The following is a 20,498-nucleotide window of genomic DNA, read 5'->3' as shown; positions in this document are numbered from 1 at the left end:
AATATTAACAGATAGTATTCATAGCAGGAAAGCAAGGAGCAAATCTTGCAGGCACATTCACAAACCCAGGAGTTCCATAGGAGCTTTTCTCTTTAAATTGTCTTGAAGAAGACGTTTCCCCCTCTATCTAAGGGTAAATTCTCTCTCTGAACAAAGCTGAGAGAGATTCTCTAACCTCAGTAAAGTACATTGCTTTGGATCAGATAAGTCATTCTTCTGACACCTCTACAGAAAAGCCAGTATCACTGCATCATCACCACATGCCTTGAAAGCCCAAGAAATGAGATACGGGCGCCACGACCATTCATGACAGAATGATGACAGGCTGGACTCAGCATGTCTCAGAAGGTCACAGAGAGACACCGAGCAGGAGGACCAGGTCACAGCAGGACCTGGTGGTCGGGTCCGCCAGGCAGAAGGAGCCTAGCCTGACCACCATCTCATCCTGGAATCCACATCGACTGTCACCTGTCCCCGTGTTAGGTGATCCCTGAGGTGTTTCCATGCACTTCATGTTGCAGTCACTCATTTTTTCAACAAATATTTTTTGTGAATCTACCATGCATAGGTTCTCTAAGAACTTGGGAAACATTAGTGAAACACATTGGGACATTATATTCTGGTGAATGAAGACATAATAAAAAGGCATAGTAAATCAATCATATGGAGTATTAGAGGATTGCAAGTACCACAGAGAAAATAAGTAGGTTGAGGAAAGGCCACTTTTCTACCTTCTCTGTAGAAAAATGCTACAAGAATATGTGTTAGCTCAGCATTTCTTAACCTGGAAACATTGGAGCTGGCTGATTCTTCTTTGTGGGGCTGTCCTGCATGTTGTAGGGTGTCCAGCAGTGTATCTGACCTCTACCCACTAGAGGCCATTCACACACTCACTCTCTCACTTGTGACAGCCATGGATGTCTCCAGCATTGCCAAATGTCCCCTAAGGGCACACTCACCTCCTGCTGGTAACCCCTAGGTTGGAGTTGCGTAAGAGTCTAGTATTAAGCATGGACTCGAAGATGAACTCAGATTTTCACATCCAATCTCTGACTCCCTGAGTTTGGAACCTGGTTTCACCGTTTACAAGCTATATACCATGAGTGTAATTCCTTAACCTCTTCAAACACCTCTTTCTCTATCTGTAAAAATAGGGATAACAGTGCTTCTCTCAAAGACTGGTTATAAGAATTAAGTAATATGATAGCAAGTTTATCATCTAGTACACATTTCCAGTGAAGAATTAATAAGCCTTTTCAGCTCCAAATTATCATCCAGTAGCTCACATTTTGGGCTTCCCAAGTGGCATTAACAGTAAGGAACATGCCTGCCAATGCAAGAGATGTAAGAGATGCAGATTTGATCCCTGGATAGGGAAGATCCCCTGGAGGAGGGCATGGCAACCCACTCCAGTGTTCTTGCCTGGATAATCCCATGGACAGAGAAGCCTGGTGGGCTACAGTCCATGGAGTTGCACACGACTGAAGCAACTTGGCATGCACACATGGCTCACATTTTTCACCTAAAGGAAGCTGAGCACCGAAGAACTGATGCTTTTGAACTGTGGTGTTGAAGAAGACTCTTGAGAGTCCCCTGGACTGCAAGGAGATACAACCAGTCAATCCTAAAGGAAGTCAATCCTGAATATTCATTGGAAGGACTGATGCTGAAGCTGAAACTCCAATACCTTGGCCACCTGATGTGAAGAACTGACTCACTGGAAAAGACCCTGATATCTGGAAATACTGAAGGCAGGAGGAGAAGGGGATGACAGAGAATGAGATGGTTGGATAACATCACCGACTCAATGGACATGAGTTTGAGCAAGCTCCGGGAGTTGGTGATGGACAGGGAGGCCTGGCATGCCGCAGTCCATAGGGTAGCAAAGAATAGGACATGACTCAATGATTGAACTGATTGAACTGAATACTCTAATGAAGATAAACCGGCATTATTGATGTATTTTATACAAGGATATACCTAGACCCTAATAGATTAAGCAATACACCCACAAGTCAGACAATGAGTAAGTGACAGAGTTAAGACAAACCAAGCTTGAATCTACTAAATCTCAATTTCCCATGCCTTCTCATTCACTGTCAGTCAGTCAGTTCAGTTGTTCAGTCGTGTCCGATTCTTTGTGACCCCAGGGGCTGCAGCACGCCAGGCCTCCCTGTCTATCACCAACTCCCAGAGCTTACTCAAACTCATGTCCATTGAGTCGGTGATGCCATCCAACCATCTCATCCTCTGGCGTCCCCTTCTCCTCCCGCCTTCAATCTTTCCCAGCATCAAGGTCTTTACAAATGAGCCATTCATTGTACCACCTCCCTAATTTTAACTTGCTTGCAACCATTTAAGAGCATGCCTGCTTTGCAGAGCACAAAGCATGCTAGTGAAGGAAAACATCTGGGTTACACAACAGCTCCTGGAAACCGACTGAACTCATATTTGACAGTGACTGATGTACTTTGTTGTGCCTCCCCAGGAACCTTCAGGAGGAAAAGTTCCCAAGGGGGCCCCAGCCTGACCACCCCCAGCACTGCCAACAGCGTGGAAGTCCAGTTCAAAGGGCATCTTGGATGTAATGATGTAGCCTCCTTGTCCCACTGAAAGTCACTAAGACAGACCATTCAGCACCCTACACAGCCAAACTTCCCTTTGCAAATCCTAAAATCTCAGAAGCTAAGTCGCAAACAGAATTCAAATAACCAAATGGGTTGAGGAGGGGAAGAAAGGAGGAAGACTGGATTAGACCTTGGCCAGTGGTTTCGGGCAAGGGCATGCATTCTCCTGTTGCCATTTTAACAAGACCAGAGTCTTATCTGAACACTAATTCCTCCCTGGATCACTGCTTCCCAGAGCAATAATGTAAATCCATCTAACATTTAAGCAAAAGGATATTGAGCCTGAAAGATCAGTACAATGTGTGTTTGTCTCCTGAAGTGATAAGGTCACCCATTCAAGACCTGCTCGGAAGGGTGAGAGGAAGCATAGAGAGCCGATGTGAGGTGGCCAGGCCCGGGGCAGAGAGCAGAGATAACCTTTCCAGAAACAAAGAATAACTGGGGAGAATCAAGCCAGAGTTTTCTAAGAAACACAGGCTTGAGGTGTCAAGCTGTCATTAAGAAATGCAGAAAGTTAAAAACAGGTCAAGGCGCTTCCTGATATTGAAGAGACATAAAAAGGGGTATTCTTATGTCTGGAGCCCCCACAGAGGCAGCCCTAAAATGTTGCACTTCAGCTACTCAGACCTGAGCAGGTGATTTTTACATCTCAACTCACAGCCTGCTAAATCTAACTGACATCCAACTTATCAGACAAAACACCCATGTTTCATCATCGCAACATGTCCTGGAAGCTGACAAAACCACACAGAGAATATACAAGGTAACAACATTTTCCCATGCTGTTGACAGAGGACCAAATTGCTACCAGATTTTTGAAGAAGAACTGGGAAACATCTAACCATTTTAGAAGAAAATGATATTTCATTTGGCAATTCCACTTTTATGAATTTATCCAAAAGATGGGCAAATATGGACAATCATGTGTGTACAGGTTTCTTCACTGCCGTGTTTTTTAATAGCCAAAAATCAGGAAAAGGCAAATGTACATCAAAGGGAATATGGTTAAAGTATGCCAGTGAAATATGAAACAGCCAATAAGAAGGATGAGACAAGTCTACAGGTAGTTTGACGGAAGAGATGATCTCCAAAATTTATTATTAAGTGACAAAAAGAGTAAGATCCAAGACAATATTAAAGGGTGATATTATTTGTGTAAAACACAACCAAAAATGGGCATGTGTGTTCACACATACATTTACACACATATATACACACACATTCTCATATCTGTGTACAAGCATATGCTATCTGTAGGAGGATATATAAAGGTGTACAAGAATACACAGGGTAACAAGAGCTGCCTTCCAAGAATAGGAGAAATATTTTTATGTTGAATATTTTATTCTGCAGACATTATGGTAGATGAGAGTAAGACTTTTAATGTCGATTATTTTGTAGGTTTCATAAGCATGGGTGTCTATAGAGACCCTGAAAATCTACATATGCAAGCAAACAAGCTCCAGCCCAGCTGGAGGATGTAACAGGACTCAAGGAAGAACCCTGCAAATAAATCTGATTAAATTGCAATCATCTGTACATAGGATAAAATTTTGCACATTATCCACTAACTTTTTTCCATTCTAAGGCATATCAATCCTGACACCCCAACACCCTTTGAGCCACTTCAGCATATCATTGGTTTGCAGTGAAAATGGATTTTCAGATTAGCCAATGAAAATATTATTTAGAAAGGCAAATCCACTCACCAAGGGACAACATGTTCAAGTCAAATCCAAGTGGTTTGTTGAAGCTGATGGTAGATTTTTAACATCAGAGAGAAGGCAAACTGAGATCACACTCTTTAGTTGACAGGTCAGTGGGACTTGAACATCACTTGGGGTGCAGCTTTGGCTGGGAACCCATCCCTGGAACCCCTAGCCCACCTGATTAAGGCTCCACTTCTGTGCTCCCATAGTGCCCTCCAGCACACCACTTACCATGCTGTGTTTCAGCTGCCTGTTTTCACATCTGTCCCTCACCCTAGACCATGAACTGCTCAAGTTCTTGTCATCACTGTTTCCCAGCCAGGCACTCAGTATGTGGCAAACAAAAGCTGCTTAATAAACATACTAAACTGACTGAAGTAGGTTCCCAGCAACACATGTAGGGCTCATCAAGCTCACTCTGGGTGCTTGTAATCTTTGTGTAATACTGAGCGTTGCTACCTCTTACAGTTATGTATCTTTTCGTGTCTGACACAGGGGGCTATGAATGATAGACTGCACAGACAGAAATCTCAATCATTATAGCTGTGGGACCAGAGGCAAGTTACTTCATCTCCTGGAACCTGTTTTGTTACCCATGAAGCAGAGGTGCTATCACCTATCCTGCCAGATTGAGGTGAGGAGTAAATGAAATTGCTATGCAGCATGCCTTGCACACTAAATAAGAGGTGACTGTTACTATCTTTTTCTTTATTCTCCACATCTAAAAAGTGAAGCCTTCTGGAGCAGGTATTTTCTTACCTTGCGCCCTTCACCTGCTCACCTCACCATGGTATTGTATACTTACCGAATGTTCAACAAATGAGAGCAAATGTAGAGTTTGAATACTAGCAGACATGGGTTAGAATTCAAGCAGCCTGGACTGTTTAACTGAGTATTCCTGGGCAAGGAATACTCCAATTCTCAATTTCTTATCTGTAGAATGGGTATGCTAATGTTTATCTCCCGGGACCAGGGTAAAGATTAAGTGAGATGACACATTTAAACTACACACCACACCACCCTCACACAAAGTGTCACTAGCTGGGAGCGCTAGTCAATCACTTAAAACAAAACAGAAAACCCTTCACATGCTGGAGTTTTGAGGCCTAAACACAGGTCATGTTGTTATTACTATTTCCCCTGGGAGCAGAGAGTGAGGCAGTGGGCAGGATGATGAAACGCATTCTGCTGGGAACTACAAGTTGTAGGAAAGGTAACCTGGAGGCAGCTCTGTTTGAGGGGTGGGGATCAGCCTGGGTTGTGAAGAACAAATTGTCTGAGTAACTACATCTCCTTGCTAAAACACAGGTTAGGAGGACAGCCCCTAGCAGGCCACCTTGGAAGATTATACAACTGCCAAGTAACCTGTCTGTGGTTTTTCCCATTTTACAGATGCGAGATCCATTCAAACTAAAAAGTGGTCAAGCTCGACTTTAGATCAAGGTCTTCTGGACAATTAGCCCCAAAGTTCTTTCCATGACATCATCTGCCTTTGAAAAAAAAGAATAGTGATCATAACCTACGCATATAGATTCTATTTCTCAAAGTATAATTTCTAAGGGTTAAAAATATGATCCTTCATATAAATATAGATCAAACATGTCCCCAAAATTCAATTCATTAATCAGGAAACCAGCAGGAGAGTAACACTGGTTCAAAGAGCATTTGAGGAAAAGAGATTCATATGGACAGGGAAGACATGCCAAAATAAGTTTGCTATATGTGTTAGGTTTGAGTGATCAGGGCAATAAAATTGTGATCTTTTTGATAATCTCCTTCAGTGGAAAGTACTTGTTTTAAATCTCCATTGGACAAAGATCCACCAATTAACATTAACTTTAGAGTGTGGTTCCTAATAAAATGTTAATGACAGAAGTACAAGCCGTAATGCTTCCCTGGTGGCTCAGTGGTAAAGAGTCCACCTGCGGAGGTAGGAGACGTGGGTTCAATCCCTGATCTGGGAAGATCCCACGTGCCACAGAGCACCAAAGCCCGCGCGCCAAAACTACTGAGCCTGTGCTCCAGAGCTGGAGGACTGCAACTGCTGAGCCCACACGTCACAACTATTGACGCCTTCATGCCTCAGAGCCTGTGCTCTGCAACAGGAGAGGCCACCGCAACAAGAAGCGCGCACATTGCAAGGAGGTGTAGCCCCCGCTCACTCCAAGTGGGGAAAAGCCTGTGCAGCAACAAAGACCCAGCACAGTCAAAAATAAATAAATAGAAGTATAAGTCCTAGAACTCAATAATCCTTGGGTGACCCAGTTAGACCATCACCCAACACACTCCAACACTGAAGGGACGTGCAGTCATCCTTTTCAAAGTTACAATAGTTTTTTAATCATTTGTCATGGTGATTTACCTTTTGGTAGGCATTATGTTAGCACTTTGGGCTTCCCAGGTAGCGCTGGTGGTAAAGAACCTGACTGCCAATGCAGGAGATGGAAGAGACGCGAGTTCAATCCCTGCGTGGGGAAGATCCCCTGGAGGAGGGCATGGCCACCCACTCCACTATCCTTGCCTGGGAAATCCCATGGACAGAGAAGCCTGGCGGGGTATAGTCCATAGGGTCACACAGAGTCGGACATGATTGAAGCAGCTTAGCACGCATGCATGCATGTTGGCAGTTTGCATATATTAATGTGATCTTAACCACAGCCTATAAGATGGTTACTGTAATTGCCCCATTTTTACAGATTAGAAAAGTGAGTAACGAATGGGTTAAGTGACTTGCCCAAGGTCAAAGGCTAATAAATGGCGGCAGAGATTTAATTGCATGCTGATGACAGCATCCTCCTCCATGCGATCTTCCTGACCCAGGGATCAAACCCAGGTCTCCTGCATTGCAAGCAGATTCTTTACCGTCTGAGCTACCAGGGAAGCCCTGAAGCACAGGAGGAGCACCTTAAATGCCCGTCCTCTCCAGCATGGACCCTCTGTGCCAGGTACGAGTTCTCTTGACCTAGAAGTTCCCGTTAGAGCACCCGGGCAGAAAGGAGCTGCGCCTCCTGCCCCTCATCTTAAAGAAGAGGTTTGGTTACCTTGCCCTGACAGAAAGTCAATGGGAAGCCATGTGATTTGTGGAGCCTGGCTTTCTCAAGCAGAGATGGATGGCCAAGGTCAGACTGGTCTCTAGGGTAAGTAGGATGGCACTGGGCCAGTGGGCTTTCCTGGGAGGGCCATGCACACAAAGAATAGCAATTTTTAATGCAGCTGTGAGCCCCTTTTGAAGGGAATTTACTTCCAAAGCTTTGATCTTGGATCCTTGTAGCTGAGGTCTGCATTTTTCCATGGTGAGAACTCCAAGCTGGCTTCTGACAAGAGGCAGCATAGGATTAAGAGGGTTTTTTTTCTCAATTCTTGAGGTTTAAGCTAGATACATCTAATTCTTGAGATGTGCTCATGCAACACTGATGAAACCAGAGAAAGTGTGCTGAGATTTGTAAAACCCTACTGATTTTTGCTATTTCCAAATCAAGCTGAGGTATTCAAAATGGTTTATTTCCCACTTTGAAATGGTGCATCTACTGTGTGCATTCGTGTTTCCAGGTTCCAGAAGATTATGTAAATTAAATACCAAAATACCATATAGGCCAGAGGTTAACACCTGTTTCTGTAATGACATTTTACTGGAACTCAGTCATGCTCCTTCCCATACATGTTATCTATGGGTACTTTTATGCAACAGTACAACTAAGTAGTGTGAAAAAGTATAATCCACAAAGTCTGAATTATTCACTACCTGGGCCTGACAGAAGGAAGATGCCAACCCCTGATCTGGGCTTTCAACCTATTTTGCATTCTTTCCAGGGAAATGACGAAGGAAATACACTTGGCACACAACTGTAGCAACTTGAACAGAACTTCTCTGCCTATGATAACGTGGGAAGGTATTGGGTTGGCCAAAAATTTCATCCAGGTTTTTGTAACATCTTATGGAAAAACTCGAACAAATTTTTTGGCCACCCAGTATTGTCAAAAGTTTAACAATATGAAAAAAAAAAAAGTTTAACAATATGAATTTTGTAGCTGCTCCGCCAATGAATTTTAATTCTCCTCTCATTTTTATGCTGCAGCCTCTAAGCTTTTTGCTCCAAGGCAGGAGAATTTAGCAAGACAACAGGCTTGGAAGCAAGCTGTGGATGGAGAGGGGATCTTCTAAATTCTTTAGCTCCCATTCAATAGACTCAGGCTGCTACTTCTGCAAAGTAAAGAGAGATCTGTACCCTACTCCCAGTGGTCAGTTCTACCCACAAATAAAGAACCACATTTTTCCTACACAGGCAGGACTTCACAGCCCTGGCTGAAAGGAACAGATATGGAACTATTTGGTCACTTTTCAGATTCTAACTTCTGGCTCCCTGTACTGTCACTACCTCAGTTCCTATGAATGAAGCCTGGATGTGGATCTTCTGGTCTCTGCTCAATGATTCCCTGTTGCCAGAAGTCATGTGAAGATGCAATAGACAAAGAGAAACAGGGGAAGAGTGTTTAAAAAAAAAATTAACACGAGAAATTGGCAAGACCTAGATATCACCCATGGGCTCACAAAGAGTGGGACACAACTGAGCAACAGATACCACCCAAAAAACTTGCAGTGAGTTATTTGATTCATCTCTTAATTTATTCGTTCAATGGATATTTAATAAGCACCTAAAACATGTCAGGCACTGACCTAAATTCTCAAGATCCAGAAGTTAACACAACAGGCAACAACACTACCTCCTGGGGCTTATGTTCTAATATGAGGACAAACAAGTAAATGAGTAAAAATTGCAAATTGTGATCCCTGCTATGAAGGAAATCAGCAGGGTGAAATTATGGAGGGTAACAGGGAACCTATTTAGAATCTTCATTGCCTAGCACAGTACCTGGTACATAGAATATGCATCTTTTTTAATGATTGAATATAAAACTATATATTTAAAACACTTCATTTGCTGTCACATCTATGTGGCCAGCTCACAGCAACTCTGAAAAGACAGGCCTACAAGGCATTCCTTGCCTCCAAGGAAATTATGATGGACAAAACAAATTATCTTTCCAAAGAATTCGCAATGAAAAGGCATGTACTTTATGATGCTCTATTTCAACAAACTAACCTGGAAATCAGAATTGATCTCAGTGGTTAAGAGAACAAGACCTCAAATCAAACATCATAGGGTCCAGACCAGATTCTGACACTCACCTAAAATGATTTCTGGCAAATTCTTAACTTTTCCAAGCCTCAGTGCCTCATTTTTAAATTGGGTCCTCCAAAAAACATTACCTACCTCTTAGTGTTATTAGCAGGATTCAATAATTTAACATTATGAACTCCACTCAGCAATGAGCCCTGCATATGGTGTGCCTTCAATAAATATAGTTCCTTCGTCTTGTGTGCCTGCTTCCTTATCTGTGTAAAGAAGATAAGGACACCTACCTCACAGGAGTGGTGAGAGGATTAAATGGATTAATCCACGTAAAGCACCTACAACAGTAAGTGCTCAGTGAGTGTTAGCTAGTATTACTATTAATCTGATTTACGTGCTGGTGACTGTTCAAGAAAACCCATCTATTTTAAAATCGGAAATAAGGAATGTGAGTTCTGGATGTCTGAGAAAATTCTGCAAAGAAATTTCAACAACTGAGTCAGACCCACCCAGACCACTGATTCCCTGAAATAATTTATTCATCACTTGTGTTTGCTGGGGGGCTGGGGGGCAGTGGCAAAAGGGGGTGAACCCAGCATTGCTGTAAGTATCTTAAGGTTTGCATGTATGTATGCTTGTACGTATGTATGACTACATGCATTATCACCTCCTCTGAGGTTGTAATTTATTCCAATTACTTTCAATTATTTTCATTTAGGAGAAAGGGACGACATAGGATGAGATGACTGGATGGCATCACCGACTCAATGGACGTGAGTGTGAGTAAACTCCGGGACTTGGCGATGGACAGAGAGGCCTGGCATGCTGCAGACCATGGGGTCGCAAAGAGTTGGACACGACTGAGAGACTGAACTGAACTTTCACTTACAGATCACATTCTTCTTTGTTTTACTATACTGTTTCCTCAGTTCCTAGCATTGGAGGAGGGCTGTGAGTAGAGCAGTCATATGGTCTTTCATCTCTTCATGCTGAAAATCTATTTCTGCAGGAGATTGTAAGTCCCATGTGGGCAGGGGCCATGGCTATTTGGATCTCACTGTGTTCCCAGTGCTGAGGAGGTGCGTTTGGGGTTTGGGCTATGTGTGTATCATAGGTACATAAAAACAAGGACACAGAGAACCAGAAGAAATAGGTGGCATGACTCAGAGTCTATGCCCAGCCTGAGACCCAACCTTCTGATAAGGAAGTGTGCACGTGACCCAGGCCAACAACCATGGTGCAGGCACGGGCATATGATTTCACCTGAACCAATCAGTCCTCTCTCCTCTCTCAAAGAGTCCTTTCTCTTTGAAGAAAGAATCAGTTCTTTCTCCAAAAGAAATGGTTGGAACATTTTTTTTCCTCTCTGGATACAAACTCTGAGAATGAAAGCCCGAAGCTATTCGAGGGTGTATTTTCCCCTGCATGGAAAAAAACTTACCTGGAGCAGAAGCAAAATGACAACACACAGAAGATGTTGAGATGAGAAATGAGAGGTTTAGACAGTACTCAAGTGTCTTGTCACCAAGGCCACCTCTCCACCTGCCATTTCCACAATTTATGTCAAAGAAACAGCTGGAGAGTAATTAAAACAGTAAAAACTGATTTTATTCAAGACTACTGCAATAGGGGAAAAGAAACCTCAGTATAGAGCTGGGATTGTTCTGAAAACAACATGGAAAGGTGGGAATTTATAGCCAAGAAACAGGGTTGGGGGTCACCAGATGGAAAATTACTAAGAGAAAACATACAAGGGATTCAACTAAATTGACCTAACAGAATCTTCGCTGAAAACAGGCCAGTGTGATCAGACATCACCCAGGGGATGGTGGAGGATGAAGAACCCAGTTAACGTAATTGACCCAGTGAAGGGTGATTAGATATGGAGAACAGAGGATTCTTGATAAAACTGACTTAGGTGAGTTCCTGCTAAAACTGGATTTTACAGTGAGGTGCACAGATGGGCCTAGGAGGAGGGACAAGGAACCTGACTAAACTTTGGTCAGGTAGAGACTCTTCGTCATTGACACATACCAATGCTTAAGACCAGCACTTACACAGACCCACACTTTTGCGTAAGCCAGTTCAAGTTCTTTTTTCCCCTATATCCAAACGTCTAAAATGCTCAAAGAAGGGGTTGTCCAGAACCATAAAAATGACAATATAACTATCACTTGTTGAGAGCTTCTTCTGTGTCACACACTGTATTAAATACAGTTTTCTGCATCATTTCACCAAATATAATTCTATGAGGTAGATAGTAATATTATCCCCATTTTCACACTGGGGAAACAGGCACAGTTATCAAGTAATTTGCCCATGTTCAGAAGGTGGCTGATTCAAGACTCAAACGTTACCCTGACATCAGGGCCCAGCACAGTCAGACACCAACACCAGTGTATCTTCAGGTATGGTTCCTGGCTTCCCTTATAGCTCAGTCAGAAAAGAATCTGCCTGCAATGCAGGAGACACAGGTTCAATTCCTGGGTCAGGAAGGTCCCCTGGAGAAGGAAATGGCAACCCACTCCAGTATTCTTGTCTGGAAAATCCCATGGACAGAGGAGCCTGGTTGGCTACAGTCCATGCAGTTGCAAGAGTCAGACTTAGTGACTAAACCATCATGGTTCCTGGACCACCTGCATTAGGATTACTTAGAGCACTTATGTCAAGTAAAGATTATCAGAAATCACTCTCGTTTACTGAATCGGAAGTTTAGTGTGGGGATTAACTACAGTTTAATAAAGGGGTGGAGGCTATGTCAGGAGAGACCAGAACATACCATTTTCTTGGGAACACATCCCTCACAGTTATATGCACTATTCACCAAAATAGATGCAGCCAGTGCTAATATTATTTCAATCCTTGACAGTATGAGGAATAAAGAGAAGGGCAACAGGACAAATGGACAAGACGTGAGACACCATTTGCCCAGTCTTCCCTCTCCTCCTGGGCATGCCAGGTGGCTCAGTGGTAAAGAACCCACCTGCCAATGCAGGAGATCCAGGTTCAATCTCCGGGAGGGAAGATCTCCTGGAGGAGGAAATGGGAACCCACTCCAGTATTCTTGCCTGGGAAATCCCATGGACAGGGGAGCCTGGTGGGCTACAGTCCATGGGGTGACAGGAGTTGGCCATGACTGAGCGTGCTCGATCTACTCCCCTCCTTCTCCTTCATGCCCAGTTGAAGCTACTGACTTCATAAGAGTACATCAATGGTAAACAAGTTTTGCAAAATTGACTCACAGAATATTATAAGTAATCCTCCCCTGTGTCCATCTTTAGCATGTAGCTTAGAACTCCAAGGAGATTAGGTCATCCTTACATAAGTTCTTTATTCTAACAAACAATTTCAGACATATTCCATGAAAGCACTTTGAGCTCCAAGAAGAATTAAGTTAGATAATAACAGGAAGTTATTAAGCTAAGCTTCATTCCACCTTTGCCACTTTTTCTCTGAAACTGCTTTGCTTTCTCTCATTCTGGAAAGACTTTTTCATTTTACTCTCACATTTGAGTTTGTTTGGGTATTTTCCCTTAATAGAAATGCTTTCTTACAGCTCCTGCACTGACTTGTGTTTTATTTATTATACTTCACCCCCCATTAAGTTTCTCCCTGGAAAGGTTTTTATCTGTATGTTGCAGATTCACCTCTCTCCCGACCCCCCACTAGGAGATGATGGGCAGCTGTCTTTATTATTTGTCAGTTACACTCCACCAGCAAGAATCACATTTTCACAGAAAGGAAGAAGCGAAATAATAACCATGAACGCTTAAGTTCAGTACCTGGCTCTTATGAGTGAAGAGAGATCATGCCCAGCTTTACAATTCTCTCGTAAATCTACTCAATTTCATTGTCGCTTCGGTTAACAGGTCCAGAGTGCATTTTCTGCAATAGCTGTGACTCTTGAAGCCAACAGAGAGGAGACGGAAACCCTCTGGACTGAAGAAAGCCTAAGACTTACCTGGGCATATGGTAGGTCAAGCCCATTAAAAAATTTTTGTGAAATTGTTTTTCTAAGTCGTAATATTATCTCTCCAGATCTCCTCTAGGCAATTATTTTTTCACACTGTACTAAGCAGATGAAGCTGCTAGAGGTGGGAAGAGACCAGCCCTGGAAACCTGGAAATTTCTATTCCTACCTGGACTTCCCCAAGGGAGGAGCAATCAGTGACTCAGCACACCTGTAAGCTATCAGGACTCACATAACAAGACACTGAGGGAAAGAAAGAGAAGCTCTGAGCTACTGCATTTGAACCAAGAACCAGGCTGAACCATGAGGACATAAAATTAACAAGCATAGTTCTGGCCCTCATGGAACTTACAGCCAAGAAAAGACAAACTATTTCAAGAGTAACAAATGCCACAGAAGGGAAATCAGCTTCCCTGAGCTGAGCATATAAGAGGGGTCCCACCTAATCTTCGAAGCCTGCTAGTTAGAGCTCAGTGAACTGTGGAAGTGACCCCAAACAACTGAGTCAGGATTGAGCACTGTGAGATGGTGAGAGGTTTATTTAGAGAGGTGACCCTCCACAGAGGACTGGCTGTGCTAATCACTTCACCCTCTCTTTTTGAAATTGTCATGGTATTTGACTCCTTACTCTGAGATCATTAGCCACTGGACCACTTTTGCAATATAAGATACTCCCCAAGCATAAGATAATTTCCCAGATAATCTTCCAAATATTTTACATTTTACTTCATTTATATTTTATTCACATGTTATCTATTACAAGGAAACATCACCATTCTTATTCGAAAGCTGCAGAACACTGAGAAGTAGACTAAAGATGCTTCACATTTATCAAGTACTTAATGAATGCAATCTAGTGTGTTAAGCACATTTACATGAACTGTATCCTTTGAATCCTCACAAAACACTGTAAAACAGATACTGTGTGTTTTTCTATGTACAGATAGAGAAACCAAGACCGAGGCGGAAAATAACTTACCAAAGGTTGCAAGTGGCAGAGCTCAAGTTGAACATAGGCCACAGGAAGCCAGAGCCCCTGCAGATACCCTCAGGATGGGCTGCCCCCATTATGATGAGACCAGAAAAACCCACGACTACTTGGCAGAGTTGATAGCCAACATAAGCATTCATTTTTCAGCAAAGACATTCACTTTTGAATACTCATGACCACAAACACTTGTTTTTCTGGGTCTAATGTTGTTCATGGGTCCCTCGTGTTGTTAATAATGGGAAGATTTTTAACATTGCATTCAGAAAGGTAAACAAATCCTTGATTTCTATGGGTGGAAAGTACAAGAAATTGATACAGAAATGGAAGGAGCAATGTACAAAGCCAATTAAAACCTTGAAATCACAGACTCACCGTTAGGAAGGGACCTCTCAGGACCAAGAGGAGAGCTGTTCCAAGTCTTCTGCAGCATAGCTCTGGCAGCTGACAGCCAAGCTTCTACAGTGGCCTGTTCTCAAACTTCAGTGTGACCAGAATTGCCTGGAGAGCTTGTTAAAACACAAATTGCTGAGTCCCACCCCTAGAGCTTCTGATTGGGGGGCCTGAGTGAGATCTGAGAATCTGCACGTCTAAGGCGCTCCCAGGTGACGACAATAATGCTGATCCAGGGCCATGGCTTCCAGATCTAGATCAAGTTCTTTGTTTAAAGATGGAGAAACGGAGGCCATGCAAAATGAAGTGACTTGCCCAGCATCACACCGCCAGTTACTGACACAGTCAGAAATCAAGCATATGGTCATTGTTATTCCTCCTCTCCCCCTTATTCCCCATTTAATTTTTTTGTTTTTCCTTTATAACCACTGGATGCTTGTCCACCACTAGAGTGAACGTGTGGTGTTAGGGAGTAATCACGTTGAAAAATAGAGTAGGGCTGTGCCTCTACACTAAATTATCTTGAAGTCGTACTTAAATGCTCCTTAGTTTTTCACTCATATTTAATAAGCACTCTTATGCACTCTACTTTACCCAAGGTCAATACAAAAAATTAATGGGAAGCCTCTTTTTTGAAGTCAGGCATCCCAGTTTTCCATGCAAACCTTAAGACTCAGGTTGCTTCTCCATGTGACTGTCATAGTCTGTGTGTCAGAGACAACAAGAGCCCATGTCCAGCATTAGTTCTGCCTTGGAGTGTCAGTCTTCTGGCCTCAGGTTATTTTTTAACTTCTTGAATGAGGAGCGTAACCTCTTAGGTCCCTGTTAAAACTCCAACCTTCTAAAGAGTTGAGTCAAAGTGGAAGCAACGTGCCTAAAAGCAAAGTGAGCCCTAATGACAATGAATTCTGTTTAAATAGCACTCCCATTACACACAACCACTGGGAAAGAAACATACCATCCCGGGAGAATAACATTGCAGTGATGATGGTGAACAGGTGGGAAGAGAGGTAGGAAGCCGTTTGGGGCTGGGTTTGAAAAGATGGGGCCCAATGAATCAGCACATTCACAGCAATTCATTCTGTTTACCCGCCCCCTCCCCCTTCTTTCCAAAGTATAAACAGATTCATGACACAGTGAGGATGTTTTAATACCTCTTTCATTTATAATGATTTCTCAATTCCGTGTAGCAAATTGACTAGGGAGGCGAAGGATGCTTGAGCATTTTTACAACAAGAAAAGACACTGTGAAGGGACACAGGGTATTGCTCATTAAAAGAAAATCCTCTCCCTCTGTCGCAGCAAAACATATGCCAACCAGGAATATTATGAAGCCAAATTCATCCCCATTTAGGTAAAAGGAGGAAACTGTCAAAATACTACAGCACTATCATTTTGGAATTAAGACCTGTCAAGGAACAAAGGAAACTATCTTAGGTGCATAATCTGCGGAGAGTCAAGGTCAGAAGCGAGTGGGTCCTTCTTATTTTATTCATTTTTTCCACAGGTACGAAAAGATTACATCTAGCAGATGGAGGCTTTTAGCATAAAATAAGCTCCTGTGGCTGCATTTACTTGCAACAACAAGAAATATATAGCTACAGATGGCCATCTGTTTCTTCATTTTAAGGTAGAGGGCAAAGAAAGTTTTTCAACTTTAGTTTTTCTGACTTTATGGAATAATCATTATTTTTAAGCACAGACATCATTAAGAGCTCCCATACTGTCCAGCCTCGTTCAGTTGGTCCCTCCCCTGACTTCTTCCAGTTCATCCCGGTGCACCAAGAAGTTCCTCCAGCCGATCATGTCCTCAGAGAGTCACTTACAGTTGGAAGACCCGGCACAGCAAAACAGAACAAACAAAAACTGCTGCCCAAACAGCCACGCCATGAACCTTAGGGAGAGCGAGCAAAATTCAAAAGAATACAGTTTAACTAGTTAGATACTAGTCTGGGGTTTTCCAAATGCCAATTTCAGAAGTCAGGTTACAGAGCCAGCTTGGAAAATCCTCCTAAAGGCTGAGAGCAGGGGCTCCCAAGATAGACTCCCAATTTTCTCTTTCCCACAACAGAGAATGGCAAAAAGGACACAACATCCCAACACCCTTTGCACTTACCCATATCTTGTTAGGTTTTCACTGCCACAGAATGGATTGGGGCATGTATGCATACTCAGTCACTCAGTTCTGTCCGACTCTGCAGCCCCATGGACGGTAGCCCGCCAAACCCCTCTGTCCATGGAATTTCCCAGGCAAGGATACTGGAGCGGGTTTCCCTTTCCTATTCTAGGGCATCTTCCCAACTCAGGGATCAATCCCGCGTCTCTTGTATCTCCTGTCTATCTTTACCACTGTGTTACCTCATGGGCAATAACTAAAACCACTTTGTTTCATTTCTCTGGTGGAAGTCTGCAAATCAGTAAACTAACATGAAGAAGCTAAATTATGTAGATAACAGCATTTTTCCTCCTAAACCAAATTAACAGATGCAAAAGACAAAATTTCCTACTTCATGGTGGTATAGTTCATCCCCAGTTGCTATGAGATAGACACATCCTAAAATACCCTCATCTCTTTAGACACATATTAGGACAAAGCATTTAAGCAAACTATGTCCTGGAAACTAAACATATGAACTTATTACTGACTCTGAGGAAAGGCATGATGGGCTTTTCTAATTAAAAGAGTACCGCCAGTCCTACAATAGAACTAAGACGAGGCTCACTGCTTTGACGTATTGACCCATGCCACCCCTTTTGCTTCTTATGCTGGGCCAAAGATCTGTCCTGTAACTTCAGAAGAGCAAGCCTAACTTGCTATAAAGTAATACTTTGGCCACCTGATGCAAAGAACTGACTCATTGGAAAAGACCCTGATGCTGGGAAAGATCGAAGGCAGGAAGAGAAGGGGACAACAGAGGATGAGATGAAGCCTGGCATGCTGCAGTCCATGGGGTTGCAAAGAGTCAGACATGACTGAGCGACTGAACTGAACTGACTGAACCTTGGAGCTCCATAAGTCAGTATTTTTTACAGGCCTATTCTTTGCACCAATATTCAAACACAATTATGCCCCACACTGAACTTGTGCTGGCCTGTAACACCACTTCATGCAAACAAACAGTGGCCTATTAATTCTTAAAAACAAACTGATCTGGGAGACAGTGTGGATTTTGTTGATTCTTAGCATTTAAGGGTATTCTGAGAACCAATATTTTAAGGTTCTACAACTGTGCTGTTCTTTACAGTATCAACAAGCTAAGAGTAGCTGTCTTTAAATTAATTGAAGTTAAAGAATTTTTTTTCTTATTTTATTTTTGATTGGAGGAGAATTGCTTTACAATATTGTGTTGATTTCTGCCATATATCAACATGAATAGGCCATAGGTATACATACTTCCCCTCCCTCTTGAACCTTCCTCCCACCTCCCACCCCATCTCACCCCTCTAGGTTATCACAGAGCACCAGATTTGAACTCCCTGCATCATACAGTAAATTTCCACTGGCTATCTAATTTTACATATGGTAGTATATATGTTTCAATTCTGCTCTCAGTTCCTTATTCGCTATTATATTGCCATATCTCAGGTCCTCAATAGCTGTGGCTAGTGGCTACTATAATAATAGACAGAACAGCATAAAACATTTCTATTATTTCCAAAATTCTTTTAGACACAGCTGCTCTAGAAGCTTAATTTGGAAGGAATCTTCAAGGACTCTTGAGTTTTACTTACCATTTAGGACTTCCTGTAAAAAATCCCTAACAGTCTGAAAAAAAATTCTAAAGACAAATAAGCTAAGATGTTCAAAGCCTGTATGAGAGCAATTTATCAAAGTGGTTAAGACCCCAGGTCTGAGGGTTCGAGCTTCATTTGAGATCTAGTTCTCCCAGCTGCTGGCTGTGTAATTAAGCTTGTCTCCTCATCTCTGAGCCTTGGTTTCTTCACTGTCCATGACCCGTTCACAGCCTCTCCCCACATCCGTATATAGTAACAGAGCCCAATACATTTCAGGAGCTAGAAGGATGGGCTCCACTCCAGTTCTTGGGGATGTAGTTCTGTAATGGGTTGTTAGGGGGAACTCTGCTGGGGAGGACTTCCGTGCTCAAATAAAAGAACAACACCTTGGGAAAAGCAGAATTTTGACACTTCCATCCCCTTCTTGCCTACTATATGGACCTAATGCCTCAAGCTATTTTATGTGAGAAAAATAAACCCCTATGTTTAAGCTTCCATTAAGTTTGTTTACTGTTATCTACATCCAAAAGCACTCCAAACTGATATTTCATCTTCTATCAGTTACTATTAAGTTTAGTTGTTTAATTCCACTCCTGGTTATATACCCAAAGAAACAAAAGGACTAATTCAGAAAGATACATGCACCCCAATGTTCACAACAACATTATTTATAATAGCCAATATATGGAAGCAACCTAAATGTCCATCAACAGATGAGTGGATAAAGATGGGATATTTGTATATACAGCTTCCCAGGTGGCGCAGTGGTAAAGAATCTGCCTCCCAATGCAGGGGATTCAAGAGATGCGGCCTCAATGCCTGGGTCGGGATGATCCCCTGAAGTAGAAAATGGCAACCCACTCCAGTATTCTTGCCTGGAAAACTCCATGGACAGAGGAGCCTGGGATCACAAAGAGTCTAACATGACTGAGTGACTGAGCAAATATACATTTATACACATATACATATATTGAATTTATTTATCCAAATAAAAAGGAATGAAATTCTGCCATTTGCAACAACATGGATGGACCTGGAGGGTGCTATACTTAGTGAAATAAGTCAAACAAAGATGAAAGTTGTACATTACCACTTTAAAATGTGGAATCTAAAAAATAAAATAAATGAATGTATGCGACAAAACTGAAACAGACTCACAGTTGTAGAGAACAAACTAGTGGTTACCAGTGGAGAAAGGGGGAAGTAAGGAGGGACAAGACAGGGTTAGGAGATTAACAGGTACAGAACTATGTGTAAAATAGATAGCTACAAGGATATATTGTACAGCACAGAGAATACAGCCAGTATTTTATAACTTTAAATGGAATATAATCTATAAAAATATTGAATCACTGTGCTATATACCTGTAAATAATGTACTATTGTAAGTTTATGTAATAATGTCCTGTATTTCAATTTTTAAAAGTTTGGCTCTTTTAACAGGAGACCTCAAATAATGGAAGTTGTAAAGATAGAAGTTAATGTCTATCTCAGGTAAAAGGGATCTGAAGTAGACAGTCAAAAGAAGGTATAGCTCCATAGTCATCAGGGCCACTTGCTTCTTTTCTCTTTCAGCTCCATCATCCTAGCCTTTCGCTTCCATCTTCAAACTTATCTACACTCCTAGATGGCTATTGGAGTGCCAGACATCACAAAGGCATGCCAAGAAAGGACAAATAGGCACTTCTTCCATATGAATTAGTTCCATTTAATAGCCAGAACTACTTAGATGTGCCTCACAACTCTGTCACTCATAGATCACCTGGCAGAACAGCTACATGGCATACCTGGTTACAAAGCAACCTGGAAACGCAGTCTTTGAGCTGGGGGTCATGCCACCGCAGCAAAAAGCAGAGTTCTGCTACTTAGGAACAAAAACAGAAGGATTCTTGGGGGACAACTGTTGTGAGGTAAAGTCAGCTAATACAGATAGTGTTTGGCACA

The sequence above is a fragment of the Cervus elaphus genome, chromosome 9 (assembly GCF_910594005.1).
Source record: "Cervus elaphus chromosome 9, mCerEla1.1, whole genome shotgun sequence".
Taxonomy (NCBI): Eukaryota; Metazoa; Chordata; class Mammalia; order Artiodactyla; family Cervidae; genus Cervus; species Cervus elaphus.
Note: the sequence above shows the minus strand (reverse complement) of the source record.